This window comes from Mus pahari, chromosome 9, assembly GCF_900095145.1.
Source record: "Mus pahari chromosome 9, PAHARI_EIJ_v1.1, whole genome shotgun sequence".
In the NCBI taxonomy this organism is placed as follows: domain Eukaryota; kingdom Metazoa; phylum Chordata; class Mammalia; order Rodentia; family Muridae; genus Mus; species Mus pahari.
Genome location: NC_034598.1, coordinates 53,357,422 through 53,378,546, shown reverse-complemented (window position 1 = coordinate 53,378,546; position 21,125 = coordinate 53,357,422). Strand labels below are relative to the sequence as shown.

At 40.4% G+C, this 21,125-nt stretch overlaps 1 protein-coding gene across 4 annotated transcripts in view; it reads left to right on the top strand.

Annotated features, from left to right (window-relative positions):
* Tafa2 (TAFA chemokine like family member 2) overlaps nucleotides 1-21,125 on the top strand; it is a 465,253-nt gene that overhangs the window by 226,162 nt on the left and 217,966 nt on the right. The window lies entirely within an intron of this gene.

Sequence of the window (21,125 nt, the reverse complement as noted above, 5' to 3'; positions counted from 1 at the left end):
TTGAGTATAGCCTTTTGTAGTAGGATCTGATGATGTTCTGGATTTCCTCAGGGTCTGTTGTTATGTCTCCCTTTTCATTTCTGATTTTGTTAATTAGCTTCTTAAGCTTCTATCTAAAATTTTAATTTCTAAATAAGTTCAAGTAACAGTAGGATTTAAAGAAATTGTATCTGGTTTTAAAGTGCCTGTCTTAGGGTTTCATTGCTGTGAAGAGACACCGTGACCAAGGCAACTCTTATAAAGGACACCATTTAATTGGGTCTGACTCACAGTTTTATAGGTTTAGCCCAGTATCATGATGGTAGGCAGCACAGCAGTGTCTAGGCAGACATGGTGCTGGAGAAGGAGCTGGGAGTTCTAGAGACTCTCTTCCACAGGAAGCCAGGAGGAGGCTCTCTTTGGACACTATGCAGGGCTTGAACATAGGGACATCAAAGCTTGCCCCCACAGTGACATACTTCCTCTAATAATGTCATACTTCCTAATAGTATCACTTCCCGTAAGCCAGGCATATTTAGACCACCACAGTGCCTTGTAGAGAAAAATGTTCTTGTAGGATACTGATTCGATTTCAGTGAAAAATGCCTTTTTCTAAGTCCAATTCTGTCCACACTTCCCTCTGACTTTTGTGGCAATGGGATACACATGCCTCCTTTTGGGTTTCTTTGTCCAAACACAATGACCCTTATGAAAGCTACTAAGATAGGCTCCTCCTATAGTACAGAAACCACTTAGTATTTATCAGACCCTACTTGTATTCACTACAACCATGGACTGTACAGTAATCATACATAATTTATTTTACACAAAGGGGGAAATTCAACAAAATACAGGAAATAATATATTGTTTTAGTAAATAATATTACCAAAGGAAGTAAGGACTATACATTTCTCAGTGAATGGCGGTTGTTATTCCACAGTAAAACTGACATACCTGTATTTTACTTGTTGCTACCCTACAGAAAAATTTCACTGAAGTTGTGCCCTTTTAAAAGTTGGTCAATCAACTGCTTCACTGGAAAGCCTCTACTGTTTTGCAGTGGTCTACTATCCTTTGCATTTAAAGTGTTGCTGTGAAGACCTACAGTCTATACAACTTCAAATATCCACATGAAGAAGAAAGGGTTGGTAGATGCTGATAATGCAATCGTTTGTTTAGGACAGTGTCATGTTTCCCCTCTTTGGAGAGTGTGAAGGCTACCTTGGCACCATGTTCTAAGACGGAAGCGATAGAGTCTCAGCAAACTGGAGTGCTGGCTCCGTTGCTACTCGAGAAGAGTGCTCGCTCTTTATGGAGGAAATGAGAAACATGAGGTAGACACGTGGAAGATATTTCACAGCATTTCAGGAACTTTTAATGACACCCTTATTGACTCTAAATCAAGAAATGACCTTTCTGGCCATGGATCTTTCAGCAATCTATCAACACGGCTGGCTTTTCCTGCCTTGCAGAGGATCTCAGTTGTTCTAGTAAGCAGACTCTTGCTTTCCTCTGAACTGTGCTAAGGGAACAGAATGTCTTTCTGCCTCCCCTGAGTGCATCTGATGTTATATCAGCTCCGATGTAGAGCCCTATCTTGTGTCCATCAACTGATACTTTTTTTTTCAATGTTTTGGAGTCCTTAAATTATTTACCATGTGTCTCATAATGCCTGTATACTCTTTTGTAAATGTAACTTTTATCCTCCTGATTTAATTGTTGTTTCTGAGGCTTATTGCCTCAGTCAGCTAACCTAGGCCTAGTCCTGAAAGCTTCTGGCCTCCATACAATCTAATCTAGGCATAGAATGTTTTCAGCCTCGGAGACTTCTGAGTACAATTACCCTTTCTAGTTCTTTCTGAGTTCTGGCTGGCTGGCTCAACTTAGCTGTTCTGGCTCAAACTCCTCTCCAAGCTGATTCAATCTGGCTTTTCTCTTTCTCTCTCTCTCAGCCTCTCTTGAATTGCTCTGCTTGGCCTCATACTAAATCTGGCAATATGTTCTAATTTTCTGGCTCCTTCTCATCCTCTGGCTCATTCTGTCTTCACCTGTGTCTAGCTTGTTCTCTCTGCAACCTGTCTCTGTACAACTCTCCCAGTAAACAACTGGGCCAAATTCTCTGTGGCTTTTGTCATATACTTTAAAGGCAGTAAGAAGAAACCCAAAGACTGACAGACATATAAGTTTATAAAAACAGAGATAAAGTTGTCACCCTGCACTGTTTTTCTTTTCTTTGTATATGTAGTAGATCACAACACTGTATTGTATTTCCAAATGTCTTTCTGTTTTTATTGAATTAGGGTTCATGGGTTATTGAATTTATTGTTTATATTCTTCTCAGAAGGATAAGTAATTAGCTTATGGAAATCTAGGGAATACGTGGTGGCACACGCCTTTAATCCCAGCACTCGGGAGGCAGAGGCAGGCGGATTTCTGATTTCGAGGCCAGTCTGGTCTACAAAGTGAGCTCCAGGACAGCCAGGGCTATACAGAGAAACCCTGTCTTGAAAAAAAAAAAAAAGAAAAGTCTTTCTGAGTTAATGAAAAGGTTCTGACTGTTGTAACAGGGCTCAGAAAAAGCACAAGACTGAAAGAGGTTTGCAACAGAGGTGGGCAGGTGAGATAAAACTTGATAATTTACCTTTTATACTTCTGTTTGTATGGAAAATATCTTTGCTTCTTCATTATTAGCTAATAGAAACATGTAATTATATACTGCAAAGACTGACATTGATTGGCAAGTTGGACATTTTTATCCTGGAGAGTCTGTGGCAGAAAATGGTAAGCCCATATACCTTGTCCCCATTTGCCTACCATCCTGTCAATTGTCACACTTACAAAGATCTGGGACTAGGCACACATGCATACAAAAAAGAAAAGAAGAAATGTAAAACTGTGGAGTTCTAGACTATACTTATAATTTACAGAAGAAATTACATTGGTGTTTTGATTTTGACCAGTGATTATGATGCTTATTATGACTTGAAATTTTCTAAAGTATGTATTAGTTAGGATGTGTCTAATTTTCAACATTAAGTGAATAATGAAGTATTCAGAATTCCCCACATTGAATAGTTAGACATTAATAGTATTGCATTTCCAAAATAGGCAAATATAGTGATTAGTTTGTCTGACGTAGGCTTTCCAGGCTCAACCCTGAAATCTGGATGGGGATTTTATACAACGTGATTTTCAAGGTTGCGCTGTATTTGGGGTAAGGCAAATCACTGTAAGGTTTAATTTCTTTGTGTTGTTCAGTGACCAAAAGAGACTACAATAACACCACAGGGTAGGCAGCTAACTATACCAATGAGCTACCTCTGCAGGTTATATGAGGGTGGCTGGCTGGACACCACTCAGAACACTGACACCTGTCCCTGGCAAGTCGCTCAGGTCTCCTCATGCTCTCAGTTTCTCTGTAAAAGGAGGGAGATGAGCCATGGTTGTGGTTCCTTTCATTCTAGATTTGGAGTAAGTGTTTGGAATGGGCAGAGTGGGACATACTTGAAGTTTATGATCCCCTCACCTGTAAGACACATGAACACCCCACTATCCTATTTAAGGCAGATCTCTCTATCTCCTTTGTTCTGTATTTGATCACACAAAGAGCCTAGCTTTTATTAGCCATCATTACTTTAACCCCTACAGTTACAGCTTCAACTAAATTTTGTTTGATTACCTGAAAAACAATATTACCACCTCTGTCCTCTATTCTAGCTTATTTTGTTCCCAGTATTGACTCTTAGAAGCAAAACCAAGCAGACAGTTCTTGTATGAACTATAAATCCTTGCAGCCTAGACCTTTGGCTTTTCTTATTTGGGCAGGGAAAGGTCCTCAAGCCTCTGTAGCTCTTGAGATGAACTGATTTTAATTTCACTGCTGTTTTGTTTAAGTGTCTAGAGGGATTGGAAGCAATGAGGAAACACACATCCGCCAAAGGTCTAGGCTGCAAGGATTTACTTAAAATTGGAACATCCTTTAGCACACAACAGGTTTTTGTTCTCTTTTTAAATTCTAAAGGCTTTGATAGAGAATCCATGCTAGGTAGAGCTTTGGTGACATGATTCTGTTGCCAATTCTTAGATTACAATAGACAGGCAGATACTAGGCAATATTCTGAGCAAAGTATATGCGGTGTGTTTATAACACACACACACACACACACACACACACATGCACACGCATACACACACACAGTCATACTTCAAAAAGTATTTAGCATGATTTATTTTTGGACAGAGCCTCATTAATACAGAGTGGATGTTGATCTTGAACTCATAATTCTCCTGTCTATACCTCACAAGTTCTGGGATAACAGGCATGCACTACCATGCTTGATTTAATGCATTGCTAGGGGCTGGCTGAATCCTAGGAAGCCTTCACAATTGTACCACATGTCCAGCAATTCCCATGCTCTCTTCTATTATTTAGCATGCACTTCCTATGTGGACACATGTGCTAAGGTAACAGTATGAATTTGCTATAAATTTATACCTGGGTTTATTCTATGAAGTACTTTTATCTTTGGCAAATATTCATTTTCTTTCCTTCTTACATATACCTGATATAATATATATATATATATATATATATATATATATATATATATACTGTACATATATTCAGATATTTAAGACATATATATCTGACACGTTGACATGGTTATATACAGATGCTAAGATTCTTGGTGACACTCAATTCTATTCCTATTTACTAGGCTTCCTTACCTCATCTAAGCCTAAAAATGTGGGCTATCATTTCAAATCACCATTCAAAGAATGCTACAGTGACATTGCTGACAGCAATTACTGTGTTTTTATTGGATATTTCTACAGTGTATGTGTGTGTGTGCATGTGTGCAATGCCTGTGTGTGCTCATTTGTATGTTAATGTGTGTGTATATTCATATAAGAATGCAGTTTTATATATATATACATATATATATACTCTGTTCCACATAGAGAGGTCAGAGGATAGTATCTGGTGCTAGTCTATCCTATCTGAGGCAGGGCCTGTTTGCGTTCAATGCAGAGTACTCAGGGACCAGGCTAACTAGCTCTGTTGCATCTAGCTTATCTCTTGTCTCCACTGCCCATATCCCTGTAGTAGCACCAGAACTACAGACGCTCATGTATCAGGCATGATACCTGATATAGAAGTTATGTACCTGGCTTTGTATGACTTCCAGTGATTCAGACTCAGGCACTGAAGGCTTTGTGTGACTTCCAGTGATTCAGACTCAGGCACTGATGGCTTTGTGCAACTTCAGGTGATTAAGACTCAGGAATTTATGTCTTTGTGTAGCTTCCAGTGATTTAGACTCAGGTACCAGTGCTTGTATGGCAAGTGCTGTTCCCAACTGAGCTGTCTCCCCATTTTCTGACAATACTTCTAGAACCCATGAATGAAAATAAAGCACATTTGAAGCTTTGTGTATTGGCTTCCCGGTTTATTTTGAATTTTATGCTGTATGCCTCAGTGATAGATAAAGGAGAGTAAGCTGTATTTCGTCCATGATACAGTTTTGATCTTTCTCTGTCATGCTTTTGAGCCTTCGCCTCCTGCTGAGGCATTGCTTCTCTTTGGATTTGCCAGGACTTTGCTCATTTGTTATGATCTTTCCCCTTCCTGTCTCCCATGCTTTATTTAATTTTCATCTCACAGCCACAGCTAGTTGTCTAATTGGAGCCTCAATATTTATATATGCAAATAGGTATGCATGCTAATTCCCTTTTAATTTGGTATTTTTCAATAATCGATTATTTTCTAGGTAAGAGAAGAGCCTGTTGCTATTATTTCTCTCCTTTGTAAAGAAGACTATTGTAACCCTGATGTGTTAAAATTTTCAAAATTATATTATGTATTTGCCTTTAGAAACCCACGAGATTTAACTTCACTATGGCAAGATCACATTTTGTACGATGTTGTTCTTTCCATGGAATTCTTGTAGAACAGCCGCCCCTGGGAAACCATCCTTCCTTGTACCACACTTGCAATTAAAGATGGGGATCGTTCTTCACTCTTGTTCTTCTTGTTAATTCTCACCTCTCTGCGAGTTATTTAGCAGCATCTTTTTTCTCAGCCCGTTATTCTTTTCTCAGGCTTTTAGCATCTAATTTACAGCTCTGATATTTTAAGGCAAAGTTTTGTTATGGAGAAAGACAGATGAGCATATTTGCTCGATAATCTAGTCAATGAAGATAGGGAGGCTCTAGTTCAGTGAACGCCACGCCTTTCAAAGACAGGGTGATGGCATAGTTCTTGTCTAAGTATGAAGCTTGAAAGGGTGGTGGTATAGTTCTTATGTAAATATAAAGCTAAGGAAAGAGAGGAGCTGTAGGTGGAAGTTCTACTTTGAAAACCAGCAGGCTCAAAGTAGCCAGTTTCTATCAGAGTCTAAGGCAGAGCCCTCCTAATGCTGTAACCCTTTAATACAGTTCTTCATGATGCGGTGACCCACAACCATAAAATTATCTCATTGTTACTTCGTAACTGTAATTTTGCTGCTGTTATGAATCATAATATAAATATCTGATATGTCAGACATGAGATATTTGACTCCCAAAGGGGTCAGGACCTACAGGTTGAGAACTACTGGTCTAAAGTCAGGAAAAGAGCACTGTCATTCCACTGCAGAGGTAAAGGGCTCAGTTAGGTGCACACATGGAATTAACTATCACATTCTCTAAACAAGATGATGATGGATCTCAGGAGAACTATTTAAACAGCAGAGGTAGGATGGATGTGGAGGTAGGGTCAGAAATTCAAGGTTTTCCTCAGATACACAGAAGGTCTGAGATAAGTCTGGAAAATGGAAGAACCTTGTCTCAAAGATTATCCTGTTTATGGTTGAGAATATAGTTCAGTGGATAAAATTCTTTCATGACATTCGTGGAACTTCATATCCAGTCTCTAGTACCACACAAAACTGAGGGACAAAAAAATAGTTGTGGACACTTGAGTGAACGTTAAGATAAAACCAGAGAGGTGAGTAGATGTTTGCCACAGGGAAAGTTGCCTGACTTCTTTTTCTCCTATAGATATATATTCTGTATTTAAGATACTCAATGTTACTGTTATTATTTTTGCATGAATGTATGTTACGTTAAGAATTATAATGAGCAGGCTGGAAGAAATGGGTCAGCTGTTAAGGACACGTGACGCTCTTACAAGCACCTGGGTTGGTTTTTAGCAATCACATTAGGAGGTTCACTTTTGGGATTCTGGTTTTAGAGGAAGTGACAGCCTTTTTGGGTCTTTACGGGTACCTACATACATGTTGTACTACACATACTTAGACTCAGTTCTGCTCTCCCCCTCAAATAGAAATAACACAAATCATTAAAAATAATCATAATGAAAATGCTTAACTCACAACCACCTAAGTCAATAAATAGATACCACAAGACCATTCTCCAGTCCCTGATTACAGTTCTCACTTCCCAAGGGAGAAGTCATTATCCTGGTATTTGACAATCATTTACTTACTTTTTAAAACACTTTATAGCACACATCGTTGAACAGTGTAACAATTTGCTTCTAGGTTTAGCTATTTATGTGAATGTAACCATTATAAATATATTAGTCAGTCTTTCAAATGGTTTGTTATATCTTTGATGGTTATTTTCAGTCTATATTTCTAAGCTCTTCTATTGAAACATTATATAATAGGTGAGCTGTGTGTTCTCTGTCCTTCCATGTCTATAGGTAATGTTTACTTATGGGTGACTTTCCTTGAGGCTGGGCTCTTTGTTTGTATAAGAAGCCCTCTGCGTTGAGAACACGTTTAATTCGGATCTCATAGATTATGGTTGACCTGAATTTTAATCTTGGCTTTAACCCTGGTGAAGGCTGTCCTTTCCTGCCAGTTACTTTATCTCTTTGCTTTGTTGAATGGGGATAAGAACAGCACCCACACTGTGGAGTTGGGTAGCCTGAAAACAAATTTATAAAAGTTTCTTAGAGCAGTGTGAGGTGGGGATGGGGTAGGGGAGCAATGACAGCACTCACCACTTGTTTAAATGTTCTAAGATTCTTGTGTAGATTAAATGAGTGAAGTTTAATTAGCATCTCTCTGGTAAATAGGATTTAAAACGGTGGAGATTCTTGCTGAATTTCTGTTTCCCCTTTCCTCCCTGATGATATGGCTGCTTTCCAGACAGCAGAGGCTTCTGGGAGTCTCATGGTTGTATAAATGAGGATGTTGCTAAAGCTCCCTTATGCGTGTTGCTAAATACCTGTGCTGCCATCATGCTTTTTGTTCATTTCTTCTCCAGCAAGTAGTTTTGAAGTTTTCCATCCTTCAGGACTTGTGCTCAACTTTTGGGATGCTAAAGGGAATGACAGATCCTTGCTTCAAAGGGGGGAAGTCCACACCAAAGCCACTTTGACATCATTTATCTACCATAAACCAAAGAAAGGAGAACATCTTGAATTTGCCAGGATTAGAGACCTGACCTTAGAGCATTTGCGGCAAATAGAGAGAGGTCGGAATGAGTGGAAAATGTATCAGAGTTCTAGGGATGCACTGTCTAACAAGCAGATGGGGTGTGACATTTTCATGCAGATTGGCAGAGAGGAAACATTATGTGGTCTCAGTATATTTTTATTTTCCGGTTGTAGTGGAGGAGCTTAGGATGAGAAATGTGACGAGATTTATTTTTCGTAAAAACCCAAACTTCCAATAAGGAACAAAATACCCATGAAAGGATATAGGTACAGAGACAAAATTTAGAGCTAAGACGAAAGGATGGACTATCCAGAGACTACTCCATCTGGGGATCCATCCCATCATCAGCCACCAAACACAGATACTAATGCACATGCCAGCAAGATTCTGCTGAAGGGACCCTGATATAGTGGCCTCTTGTGAGGCTATGCCAGTGCCTGGCAAACACANAAGTGGANGCTCACAGTCAGCTATTGNATGGAACACAGGGCCCCCAATGGAGGAGCTANAGAAAGTACCCAAGGAGCTGAAGGGGGNTGCAANNCTGTAGGTGNAACAACAATNTGNACTAACCANTACCCCCTGAGNTCGTGTCTCTAGCTGCATATGTAGCAGAAGATGGCCTAATCGGCCATCATTGGGAAGAGAGGCCCCTTGGTCTTGCAAACTTTTATGACCCAGCACAGGGGAAGGCCAGGGCCAAGTAGTGGGAGTGGGTGGGTAGGGGAGAGGGGCAGGGGGGTATAGGGAACTTTTGGGATAGCATTTGAAATGTAAATAAAGAAAATAATAATAATAATAACCAAAACAAACAAACAAACAACAATAATACAAACAACCAAAACAAACAAACAAAAAACCCAAACTTCCCTACCCCTCATTTTAGTCCAGGGCTGTCCAATAAGATACAGCACAAACACAGAGACCCTGTGTTGAAAAACCAAAAAGAAAAAAAAATATTACACTCTAGTTGACTTATTAAAAAAGCAAACAAAAATAGTTGAAATAATTTTAATGATATATGATATTGATTATGTATATGTAATATGCAGATGGTCCCTGAGTTAATGATAGCTTGATAGAGGGATTTATCTTCACCCTGAAATGAATGTGTACCCATGTAGTATTACTAGCTGAACATGAAATCAATATAAATATTATTAATGGTATATTTAAATACCTTTTCTGTACTGAATCCTCAAAAAGTGGTGATTGCTCATTCAATTCAGACTCAGAATTTTTACCAGAAGCACTTTCTGTGTATTTAAATTCACAAAACTACAGTGTAAAGTAGGATGTGTATCTGAGAACCCAAATCTTTTAAGTTCAGACTCCAGTTTAGAAAACTTGAACACAGATAAACTAACAGGTTCAGATTTCAAGTTACCTCCCAACAAACCGGAGCCTAGCTCCAGTTTCTAGGGTAACCCCAACAGATCAGCATCTCCCGGTTAATCTCCCCAAACAATTCAGCATTTCCAATTCCCAACAAACCCACCTAAGGCCCACCAATGCAGAGGGAAACAGAAATTAAAACTTATGGTTTGACTCCCAAAACAAGCTAATTATACTAAAGGCCATAGTAGCTCTCCAATAAGATGTTTGCACACTCACCACCCCCCTCCAGCTTGCTGCTTTCTATAAAGCCCAAATTGCCCCCATAGATAGTGGGGCTCCTGCTGTGTCAGGGGTGGTAGGCAGGGAGTCCAAGCTCAAGCTTGTGAATAAAGGCCCTGCTATGATTTGCATCAGATCAGCTCCTGTCTGTTTTTTGGGTTTCATCAACACTCTTCTGGCCCTACATATCCATGTTGCTCAAAACATATAAAAGCACTAAAAATGTAAAGTTAATTCTAATCACATGAATGTTTACAGAAGTATACCATTTCTCTTTTTTTTTTTTTTTTTTTTTTTTCTGGCCCTACATAGGGCAATAACTTATATCTGACTGCTCTGATGTAAGTGGTAGAGAGAATAATCACAAGAGATGGAAAGGCAGCTGCAAAATATATTTCCCTGGTCATCCCTTTTCACATGAAGATGCACTTCACCATAGCATTGCACAGCATAGTTTTATGTGCATTGCAGATTGCCCACACATTACCAGTCTATGGTGGACACCAAGAACACTTTCCCCTTCTTTATAGATCTGGGAGTTGAAATCCTAGCTGGCTGAGATCTTGGCATCCCTTAGGGGCTGGGCTGCTAGGCTCTACACATTAAAATTCTCTTTATCTTGGTATTTTGTTTTAAAATAATTCTGTACAAATATTTAATTGTTTTAAAGTTATGTGTTTCTTTGTGTGTCTGTGTGGTTATGTGCATGTGTGTTTCATGCTGATAGAGGCCATAAGAGGGTGTGGGGTTTGCTCTGTAGCTGGTGTCCTAGGCAGTTGTGAGGCGCCCAATGTGAGTACTGGGAACTGATCTCCAATCCTGTGGAAGAGCAGCACAAACTCTCATTCACAGAGCTGCCTCTCTAGCCGCTCCAAATCAGTCTTTTAAAAATGATTCTTCTACTTGGTTTCAAATTTCTGTTTCGAGAAGTGCCTGCCATTTTTATTTTTACTGAAGAATTTACATTGTTTCTTGAGATGGTGGTTCACGTTAAACTTCTAAAAATATCACAAGGAAAGTGGATGCATGGCAATAATTAGAATTTCTGTTCTCCAGGAAGGACTTTGAAATTGGTGTGACATTGCACATCAGGGGCTTAGGAAGGGGTTTATAAACTTATAACTAGCTAGAAGAATTATGTATGTGATTGAAGGATTATGTGGAAGCTTGGTCCGGTGGCTTTTGATGAAGTGGAGCACGGAGTTTTCTGAAGAACCGTGATAGAAGCAGTTGCCTGTGATGAATTCCTATCAATTGAGAAACAGATTGTATTTCTGGGAAAGGTAGCTTAAAATATTTCTTATCACTCTGGATGTGAGCTTCTTGGCATTCACTATTGAATAATTATTTCTGGAGAGTGTTGTCAGAACCAGGCCTTCTAAAAATAAAGGCAACTCTCATCGAATTAGCATTTTCTCAGGGCGAGGATGCATCAGTGAAACCCCAGCTTTGCTTGTGGTATCTTGCATCTCCCTCTCTTTCTCTCCTCTGCCCCCTCTCCCTCCCCCCTCCCTCTCTCCTCCTCCCTTCCCCCTCCCCCTCTCCTTTCCCCTCCCTCTTCTTCTCCTCCTCCCTCCTTTACTTAGTCAGTGGTTGTGGTGTGTAGTTAGTAATTATTGCTTATAACCACACTAAGCTTTGTTCATGATCAATCCAGTCAAATGGTTCCAAGCTATCATGTGCTTTGAGACCTGTAGGTGTTCCTTAATTTAGACATTAAGTGTGCTTCTCCTAAAGTGCTAAGTGTGTAAATAAAATCATATATAGATGTGGTAGGAAAGTGGTTATGAAAGCAGATCCTTTGAAGGGGTGGAGGGCTTGAGAATCCGCTTACGGTGTTTGCTTAGATCCAAGCCTTGCCACTTTCCTTTCCCAGACGTAACTATTACCAGGGTGGGCAGTGAGGGTGTGTGCCTTCTCTGCCGAGAAACTTTCTCTTTGTGACAGATTGTGTACGTGTGTGCATGTGCGTGTGCGTGCCAACAGTTTCTGTCAGGTATCTGCCTCTGTTACTCTCCACTTCGTATATTGTCACTGGTTCTTTCAGTGAACCCGAGCACACTCTCTTGCCTATGGTGGCTAGCTGGTAGGATCTAGAGATCCAACTGTTTCTGCTTGCCCAGCACTGACTGGGCTTACAGATGAGCCCCGACCCCATGTCTGGCTTTCATGTTGGTGCTAAGGATCCATGCTCAGGTTCTCATGCCTGCACAGCAAGAACCTTACTATGTCTCTGCTTCCTGCTCTGCTGTTTTAAGTAAAACTTCTGAGATACAGAAAAGGACCTGTCTAAAGTTCCACAAACAGTATGAAGAAACATTGGGAAAGTTGGGATCAAATGGCATTCCTGTGGCAAGAATATCATTTGTGTATGTTTAGTAGCTTGGGGTTAATCTTACATTAAACTCCCGAGCCCAGATTTTCAGATTATAGAGATAAAGGAAGGAAGGGCCTGGTACTCATGCCAGAACATGGTTGCTTACTGAGGCACTGAATGTAATTTTAGTTGGTGTCTGTATCCAATGTTGATTGCTGAACAGATTCTTATCTGCTTCCCCAATAATGTCCATTGCTGTCATCACTGCTGACGAAAGCTAGGCTTTATTCTGGTGGCTCTGAGTTCCTCTGGATGGGATATTTGGCCCTCGATCCTCTTGAGGACTTTCTGGAAAAACCAGAGGTTCTGGCCATCCTCCCTAGCTGATAGCTGTCATATTACTTAATCCTGGTCCACAGGATTTTGGTTAGGGGAGTGTGGTGTTTGAATTCAGCTATCAACTCAACACAACCTAGAATCAGTTGAGAAGAGGGTCTTAATTAGGAATAGCATCGGTCAAGTTGGCCTGTGGACATGTCTCTTCGGGATTGTCTTAATTTGAATGGATATAAGAAAATGTAGTAGTGTTCTCCAGTAAGGAAGGAGAAAAGTAGCTGAGAACTAACAATGTACCAAGCAAGTTTTTTTTTTTTTCCCTCTCTCTCTCTTTGGTCTTCACCATGGATGTGATTTAACTGTGTGGTTGGGTTCTTACCTTGACTTCCTTGAAATGATGGACTGTCACCCGGAATTGCAAGTCACCTCTTCCCTCTCCCAGGTTGCTTTCTGCCAGGGCGTTGGCCACAGCATCTGAAGGGAAAGTGGGATGGGGAGTGTTTATTTGAGAGTGTTATGGCATGAGCAGCATGACCTAAGGGGGTATAATCTGTACAGATTAGCTTACTTGTTCCAAAAATATCTCTCACTTTTAAGTCTCAGATATGCTGCGTAAGCAGAATGTATTATTACATAATTGGGGATATAACGCAAATAAGCACCGTGAAAATGAAGACAGTCAAATGGCATCGTAGTTGGGAAAGACCTCTCACCCAAAGACATGAATAGGCTCTCACCTACTTGTTTATGCACACCTTTTCTGAGATAATACTTGCCAGGGGTCTTTTGTTTTTCTGTTAATTATATCTATGCTATGGAGTTTTAATGATATTGCAAAATGCTGTGTTCATGCACTTAACAGTGCTTAGCATTGAAAAAATTCAATAGAAAGTTGATATCGTTCTTACAACATCTAATCCTGCTATAACAACTGCTGGTGTTAAATTATTTTGGATAATAATAGCCTAAATAGAAAACATACTTTTAAGACTCTTGGTTAAGCTCCGCACTAGTAACTCTGTACATTATCACATTTAACCCTCTGGAGGGTATAGAAGGCAGTTATTATCTAATGATTGAAACTACAACTCAGAGCTGCTAAGGAAGTTCTGCTTAAGCATTTTAGGTAATTCATTTGGACTTAAACTCATTGTATTTGAATGAAAATTGTTTGCCCCCTCTGACCTCCTAGATGCAGTAAGTTTCTGGATAAATGTTGGAGTGAGACAAATGGAGGTTTAGCCTAAGAACTCTCTTCAGTTGACTTCAACAGCCCACATGAAGTAGTGTGAAAGTAGATTGGGCCAGGGAGGGGGGTGATATAATATCAGTTGGATAAGCTCAGTTTTCTTCATCCTTTCATGATTACTGATAACTACTTTGGATCTCTTACTTTCCTAGTTCCAGGAGACATCAGCTTGTGGCCCAAGAAAGATAACAAGTGTCTAATATTGGACTTGGTGGCTGTATAAGATAGGAAAGAACTTACCACATAGACACATAGAATCCTTTCCACTGGGCCTTCCTAACATGTTAAGGAAACAACCCTGTGGCCCTGGGAAGGTTGTGGAGTCATTTGGTTAGGAAAACCAGAGGCATCCTGAGTAAGCAAGGCATGCTTTGGTGTCTGGTATTCCTCTCCTTGCTAACCTCACTGTTCCTTCCTCATATTTCCCTCTAGTCACTTGCTTTCTAAGTCTTCTGAAGCATCCACTCTTACCACATTCACATAAAGGGTTGCCGCAGACTGGACTCAGTGGGTCCCTTAACCTGTAGGAGAATCAGAGTCCTGGTACCCAGGTGGGCAAGGAGTCAGTGGGGTGACAGATACAAACACAAGGGAGTGTTGATCTGAATATAATTTTTCAAAGCAAGCATCAAATTTATATTACAAGAGGAGACAAGGAAGTTAAGTGATACATTAAGGTCATCCAAGGTACATTGAGGTTACCTGATGCAAAATGACTCTTTACACAAAACAGAGGATTGCATACATAAAATTTAACAGGAACCAGGCAGTGTTTACAACTGGGATAAAAATGAATGATAACATAGTGGGATCAAAAGAGTGGGTGTGGCCAGTGAACCTAAGTAGACATGAAATGTCTAACACAGTAGTTATATGATTCTATAGACAGAGTTAGTCTGGAACCAGAGGGCCACCTTGGTGGCCAGAGACTTTTCTTCTAACAGCAAAATATACAAATTATTTTTCTTCAAGCCTCATTTTGCATACTTTTAACTTATATTGGTATGGGAAACAAGTTGGATAAGGAAATTAGCTGTCGAAGAAGTGATGCCTAATGCTACTTGATGTAGCTCCAATATGAAAAGTATGAAGTCGCGGTGAACATTTATGGCCAGTTATGAAATTTATCAAAAATGTAAACACTGGTAAAACAGAATGATCTTCTAAAGAAGGTTTGTAGGCAAGCAAGAGCATTATGTACATAGAATTCTGATTAGGTATAGAAATTTCTTGACACATACCTGATACAAAAAAATTGGTCTTATGCATATTACCTTTTGTATTCCAGAAGATTCCCCAAAGATAATTCATCTGATAAAGTTGCTATATGAGCCAGCTGTGCATTTTATAGAAAAACTTCTTATAAGAAAATTGGCATGAACACCAGGGGCACAGGCAGCTGCAGTTAAACTGTGCCATCCAAGCTAGAGATGAAATCGCTCTTTTCCTGTGAGTGTTGAACCTACTGAGACAATCGGAGCCTATCCAAGGCTTTGTGCCTTGTGTAGAGTTTCACAAAGGGGCAAAGGTAATCTGCAACAAAAGCTTACATGGTTCAAGTGTGGACTCCTCATTCATGGCCTTCATAGAGTGTACCTATTAGAGAAAGGCATTAAAAGGCATCCAATTTCACAGCAGCTGGTCAGTGTTAAATGCTCACCAAGCATACAATTAGACATGGTGCCCTCTTTATTACATTGCTTTGGATTGGATTCTGACGATATTTGCAACTAAAACCATTTTCATGTGTTTAAAAAAAAATGAATGAAGGGATCAGAGATTTCCAATATAAATACAAGGCTACAGACCAAGGATTAACTTTGGTGTTCTCATAGCAGGGATTAATTATGGGTGTTGAAAGACAACACGAACAGGATGGATCAGAGTCCAGTAATCCTAAAGTTGAAAAAAAAAAAAGACATAATGTACTTTAATTGCAGAATGCCTCATGATAAGCTATAATTATTTATGATAGTATTTAAACTGATGGTGGCTGGAGGAACGGGAAGTTGTGGAGCATCACAGTTTCTTCAACTATTTTGACATGCAGCACAAGGAAATAAATGAGCCCTCATCCGTTTAGATAGTCATTTACTTTATGAAACCAGCTATTATCTGGCTTCAGTGGGAGACAGGTTCTCTCTGCATTTATAAAGAGGAGGATACTAAATTACCTCTGCCACAGATCCTCTGAGGATTTAACAACAAGGATATCAAAGGAGGTGCCGCTCTCATGGGTGCTATTGTGCCTTGCTGGCATCTGACAAATGGGATTGCTGGTGTGGCTATTCACTGGAATTAGCTACCTCCTTCCCCAGGCAGGATGTTGTAAGAGGAAACCAAAATGTCAGAAATTATGATCTAAGATCCCAAGGAAGTTAGCTCTGGTGAAGAAACAACTCTGTCTAAAATAGCCCCCGTGTTGCTTGTTTTCAATTATTATCCTAATGACTGAAAGTATGACTAGTGTGTACCTCTGGGTTGAGCCAGTAGTGAGTGTGATGATTGGGGGTGGAGCTTTGTGTTTAGCAGTTCACATCTTGGCTTTTGCTTTAAGTAGATGTGAACTGTCTTTTTTGGTAAGCAGAACAAATAACACTGCACTCATAGGTTCTCTGAGAACAAAATTGTGTTGTGTGAGAACATATGTAAAAAGCTTCAAGCAGAGAGCTTATGAGATATTATAGAAGTACTTAGTGTGTGTTTCCTACCATTATTACAGTGGCTGGGGCTCCTTTGTCATCAGGAGCATGAAGATGCAGGCTTCCTTATCTGTGTATAGTTTATCTCTCAGGGTTTCAGTTTTACTCTGGGAGTTGAGCATTATCTTTCCAATTTGAGGTTATACAGTCAATACTGGCTTAAACTTTAAGTCTACTTTGTGTAAATAGATTCAAGGTTTTCTTGTTTTCTCTTTCCTGCATCCTTATCAAGACTGATTCTTTATTCCAATGGCCTTTTGCATAGTTTTGGCATCAAGGAATTGTCAGGTGGATTTATATTCCGTTTCATATGCTACAACTGCTGTTGTAGTAGTGTGTCACCTGCTGCCTCCTCTGGAACAGCACGAAGCCTGATGAGGGCATGCTTACTGTCCTTCCCCTGTAGGCCTGCTCTCAGTTTTTCTCACAGTACTGAGTTTTCTGTCCAGCCTTGGGAATCTCTCTACCCCATACCCCTTATAACCTACTTCATGAAATTAGCATTATTATCACGATTACTATTATCCTAACCTTTCCAGAATAACATACCAGGGATTCGGATAACATGAACAGTGGTGTGCTGAGGAACAACTTTGATCAAAAATCTTGTTCAGTCCATGATGGTCAGTGGGTACCTGGCAAAGAAGGCTTTGGAAATGATGGATCTGGTTGGTGGTTATTAGAGATTTTAAACCCTAATGCTGTGTTTCCAAGTTCTGAAATCCCTTCTTTGTGATCCTCAGCTTCATTTTCTACAATGATAATGCGTTTTCCTTAACGTAAAAAATGTATCTTAAAATGTAAAGATAGTGCTTGTTACTCCACTAAGAGTTAGGCTGAGGTCATGCCTCCATTAGAGGTCAGTCAAGTCATCGGGGGGTCAAGAGGGGTCTGTGCACTGTAATTAGGACTTCATTATCCCTAGGCTCTTGATTCTTCCTAAGGGGTTAAGAGAAAACTCTTTTCCATGTTCCCAATCCCTTCCCACTTCATCACCACGCTCTGTAGTGACTCTGACTACCCGGTTTTCCTTTCCAATTATTCTTCAAGAGAAACCATATGCTTCTCCCACATCCCACTTCCTTCTAGGGTTGACTCCTATCCTGCTTTCTTCTCTCATGCTCCTCCATCAACCGTATCCTTTCCTTTGCCCATGCTCAAGGTCCTTCATAAGCCTCCCAGCCACAGATCTCCAGTCTTTTCTCGAAGATCAGTCTCCATCCTCTTGTACCAGTACCAGTGCAGGCCCTCAGAGGGCCTTGCTTCCGTCCAAAATATCTTAAGCTCTCTTCCTCTGGCACCCACCATCAGTCTTACAAAAAGAAGATTTCTTGTTACTCTTGACACTTAGGAAACACCCAAGTTTTGACTCATACTGTACTGTATTTTGATGCTAATTGCTTTCCCAGGAGGGATTGTGGATGAGGAGGGAATCATGTACACAGGCGACTTCTTGTGAACCTTCTCCCCTCCTTCACTTGTAAAATAAAGGCTAGAGCTGGCGATTGGGCAGTGGAAGGGAAGGTAGAGCTGCAAAGTTTGGGGGAGAAGGAAGAGAGAGAGAGGAGAGATGAAGAAAGGGGGAGGAAGGGAAATGGAGGAAGAGACTGATGATTCAGATTCCGCGTAGCTTTGAATAGCCACAGGTAGCTGTGAATATCTTATAAGGGATAGATAATTATAGGACAATTTGTCTTATCTAGGTGGGCAATTTATATCGTTATCAATTGGCTTTGAAATTATTGTGTGGGCATCTTGTGAATTGAGAATTTATTGATATGTAAATCTGACTGATTCATTATAAGCTTCTAGAGTTTTGTTTTTACTGAGTTAAGGGATTTGTGGTAACTAGCCACAGGGGTGGATGGCTGGGAATGTGAGCAGAACCCACAGCAAGGGAACCTCAGTCAGTCCCTGCATGGGGCTAGCCACAGAGGCCATGAGACCTAGACAGCCAGGGGCAGAGGGTAGAGCAGCACGGAGTAGCGTGGGAACTTTTTTTAATATTTGGTTCTTTTTAAATATTTCCTGCAACATCAACAGGTTTCACGATCTTCTACACGTCAGTGTTCCTATCAATGTACCTTTGCATTGTTCTTCCATATTTGCTGGTGGTTTGCCTTCTTTCACTATTCATTTTTATTCACATTTTAATTAAATGCATTTAAATATGTATGCAGATAATTCTTCTAAGACTTCACGAGCTCAGAACTTATTTCCTTGAGTCCTTCTCGGCCTCGATCATCATTTATCCTTTACATCATTACTAACTTCAAATTGCACACTCTTACAATTTGAGCTTACTCATCTCTGATCTTTTAATTTCTTTTCTACTGTGGGTGATGCCACCCCTGAGCCGATGGAACTGGCCTATGAGAGAAAGCTAGATGAGTAAGCCAGAAGAAGCAATTCAGCAAGTAGTATTCACCCCTCCATTTCTGTTCCCTTTCCTCCCTCTAACTTTCTGCCTTGGGTTCCTACCTCAGTTTCCCCTCATGGCAGACTTGCTTTTTAACACAAATAAACCTTCTCCTCCCTCAAGTTGATTTCAGTCATGGTATTGTATTATATTAACAGAGAAGCAAACTAGCACACAAAATAGTACCAAAAATGTGGTGTATTGCTTTGACAGACTGACCATATTCATTTGGGGAAGTATGTGGACGCTTGAAACTTTAGGCTGGAAAAAGCCCTCTAGTGCTCAGAGCTTTAAGGACTATTCTGTAGAAACGTGTAAGACAAGAATGCCGAAGGAAATTCAGAGAATGGAGATGTGAAGCAGGAAGCCAAGACATTATCAGGGCTGCTCATGTGGGGCTGAAGAATCAACTGTGATTAATGAGACCAGCATCACTGAGGTGAAATGTTCTGGGAAGTATTTTCTTAGGTCAGCATTGCAGAAACTGTGGTCCAACGGGGGCAAGGCTGTACCTCAAGCTGTCAGCTGGACTTGGTAATGTGTAAACATCTCCCTTGTGGTACTGCAAGAAAGCTGCAGGATTGAATCATGGTGAGCTGCTGAGGCTAGCAATTTGAGAAACTAGGAGAGGCCACGGGCGAATGTGCAGCCCAACTGCCGTGGAGACACCATCATCCTGGAGATACCAGGACTGCCACAAAGGACAGGGAAGGTTGCAGAGTGCAGCTTCCCTAAGCCTGTGAGATAAGAGAACATGTTCTGTGGATAGCAGAGCCAGAGAGGTAGGACTACTCAAGCTCCTTGCAGCACAGGAAGTCAGGCCACCAATAAGTGCAAGATGGGGCTGGAGATATGGCTCAGTGGTTAAGAGCACTGACTGCTCTTCCAGAGGTCCTGAGTTGAATTCCAGCAACCATATGGTGGCTCACAACCATCTGTAATGAGATCGAATGCCTTCTTCAGACATGTCTTCAGACAGCTACAGTATACTCATAGACAATAAATAAATAAATAATAAATAAATAAATCTTTTAAAAACATGAGTGCAAGATGTTGACTATTGAGCTGTTTAATACTGTTGGCATTTGACTTTGCTATATCGGTTTGTATTTTTGTTTTGTTTTGTTTTGTTTTTTCGAGACAGGGTTTCTCTGAGTAGCCCTGGCTGTCCTGGAACTCACTCTGTAGACCTCAAACTCAGAAATCCGCCTGCCTCTGCCTCCTCCCAAGTGCTGGGATTAAAGGCCACCACGCCTGGCCTGCTATATCTGATTGTAAATGTTCCTTGTCTCTTCTTGGAGTAAGAGAGTATTTAACTTGCTAATTTATTATTTGATTTTATAGGAGCTCACAGATAAGAGACTTTAGAGCTTTACCTTTCAAAATTGTTGGAATTTTAAAAAGACTGTGCAACATTTGAAAGTTTTCTTATACTGTATTTTATACTAATAGTCGCATGAGCTCTAGGGTTTCACATGTAAAAGTTATGGTTTAATAGTGATGTTTGTTTTTAAGATGATAAGAGATGGACTCAAGGTGGCTAATCTCCAGCTATCAACACTGGGGAAGAGGGAACCTCAGCTGAGGAAGTCCCTCCATTAGTTTGGTCTGTACACATGTCAATGTAGCATTTTTCTTGATTAATGATTGATGTGGGAAGGCCATGTTTACTGGGTTGGTGCCACCCAGGAGTTCTTGAGTTAAATAAGGAAGCTAAGTGAGCCAGCAATGGGATCAAGTCAGGTAGTAGCATTCCTCCATGGTTTTTGATTTAAGCTTCTGCCTTGAGCTTTGGCCTTGCCTTCTCTCAATGGTAGACTGAAGTCTACGAGCTAAATAAACTCTCCTTCCCATGCTGGTTTTGGCCATTGCCTTAGTACAGGGGTGGAGTGCACACCACCACAACACATGCATATTCCATTCTTTGATGATATTTACTCCATTGAGCTCTCTTGTACCATCTTCCAAACTGTTCTCTTTCTTCTTCTTCTTCTTCTTCTTCTTCTTCTTCTTCTTCTTCTTCTTCTTCTTCTTCTTCTTCTTCTTCTTCTTCTT